This window comes from Echinops telfairi, unplaced genomic scaffold, assembly GCF_000313985.2.
Source record: "Echinops telfairi isolate 266 unplaced genomic scaffold, ASM31398v2 ScPeMD7_7457;HRSCAF=8495, whole genome shotgun sequence".
Taxonomy (NCBI): Eukaryota; Metazoa; Chordata; class Mammalia; order Afrosoricida; family Tenrecidae; genus Echinops; species Echinops telfairi.
In genome coordinates, this window is record NW_022111357.1 from 7413331 (window position 1) to 7415526 (window position 2196).

Sequence of the window (2196 nt, forward strand, 5' to 3'; positions counted from 1 at the left end):
TGCCCTTAGGAGCACAGGGGGGCTTTGTCCCAAGCCACAGCCCCTCTCCTCTAGTGCTGGCTGTTGTGTGTCCCTGCAGGAGAGCCTTCCAAAGGTGGGCAGCAAAATCCGGGTCTCATGCCAGGTCTTTTCCAGCAAACTTTTGGAAGCCCCCCTCATGGACACATTCATAGAACACAGAGGTAACTCCAGTGAGGTTCCCGCCAGAGAGCTGAGAGGATACAGCCCTTCAGGGCCCCTCTTCGCCTCTCTCTCTCTCTCTCTCTCTCTCTCTCTCTCTCACACACACACACACACACACACACAGGCTCAGGGAGGACCTGGACACTTTTTGTCCACAGGACACGCAGCCAGGGGTGGGGTGGCAGTTGGCCCGCCGTGCTCCTCGGCCCCAGGCTCGGAGCCCGGGCTTCGTGTGCCCGGCTCCCATGTCCGCACAGCGTGCGGTCCCTCTGCCCGCACTGTGGGGGGCACACAGTCACAGGGCAGCCCCAGAGGTTGACGAATTAAAACAAGTGTCTCCTGGGAAGACACATGGCTTGGTGAGAAGCCGGCACCTTTGTGATAAGAGAAAGGAGTCCCGTGCTGTTGACACCCCCTGAGGGGTCTCCCAGCCTCAGTGGGAATGTCCTTGCTCTCAAAGGAGCCCGGTCAGGGACCTACCAAGTCCAGTGTAAGGGGGAGCAGGGGGTGTGTGCCTGGATTGCCTCGGGAAGGCCTAGCTTTGCCTCACGGTCTTTCTGATCCCACCAGGCTCCTTGAGAGAGAGACCTGGCCTGTCGCCAGAGAACCCCGACAGAACCTTCTGGAGCCTTCTTCATTCTGAGCGGAGCTGAGGCAAGCAGGGAGCCAGGGACGCTGGCGGATCAACCCTGCCCTGAACTCGTCGTCCAGGTCCAGGCTGCGGGCCAGCGTGAGCGCCGTCAGCCCAGGCCAGGCCGAGAGGCGGGCAGCCAGGAAAGGGCTGTCACTCAGCCGCTGTAGCTCCCCAGGGAACGTTTTACAACTTCACCTATTCCGCGTCGCCTGCCTGACGGAGCATCCAAAGCAATTCCAGGACTATATTTCATTGTCACATTTATTTGCAAGGGGTGTCAGTCAGGCCCCAGAAGTCTAAGCCCTACTGCTCCCTGCTTTGTGTCATATGCGCGCGCGCGCGCACACACACACACACACAGAGGCACGCACACTCTGAGGCTCACTGTGGGGTACACTTGGAGAGCCCCAGAAACGCACAACCATGCAGGTGCTGGGGATGCAAATCATCCCTGAATCATCAAAGGCGCTACATCACACAGCTTCAGGGACCCCGGACCCCGACTCTCGGCCATCATTCCTCATGTCTGCAGTGGCTTCGCCTTCGCGCAGGCAGACACACAGACATGGTGTCCCCTGGGCGTGCAGGTGCACACACACACACACCGCTCACACAGAAACCTGTGCTCGGTCGCTCACATGCTCACATCAGGTCCTCCAGCTAAAGACACCCCATCCAGGCCCTCCCAGCCGCTGAGCAGCCCGCCCTGCGCCTCCTGGAGCCCAGAGGGCAGGGAGGAGGAGGGCATCTCGGGGAGGGAAGGCAGGGTGTTCTCAGCAGCGCCCCTTTCCATCCCCTTGAGTTTCTGGAGGGAGATACACGTGCACACACACACACACACACACACACACACACACAGCAGGGACCTCTTCAGCTGCTGAGTGGAAGCTGAACCATTAGCACTAATTACCACACTTGTTGGAAAGGGGATTTAATTAACTCTCCGCTGGGGCTCAGAGGGGCGCCCAGGCCCAGGGCAGGCCTGCTGAAACGCTCCTCCCCTGAGCGCCTTTGCAGATGTGGGGGAGGGTCCCCAGGGAGGGAGTGGGGAGGAGTCACATGTCTAGACACCCAGATATAGACCAACACCTAGGCAGGAGGAAGGGGGGTGTTGTTAAGGTATGCGGTTCAAACCCACCAGCCCCTGGGCAGGAGAAAGCTGAGGCTGTCCGCTCCTCGGTCCTGGAAGCCCTATATCGGGCGGCCACGAGTGGGGATTTGCTCTATGACAGGGTTATTTTGTGCACTCAGGGGGAGGCAAGCAGGTACATTCTTGGAAACATCCCCACATGCATGTGTCCCGACCCAGAAAAATAAAAGCCAGGTCATAACTGGGTGGGGGCCGGGTACACAGATGTAGTGAGGATGGAGGGATGGAT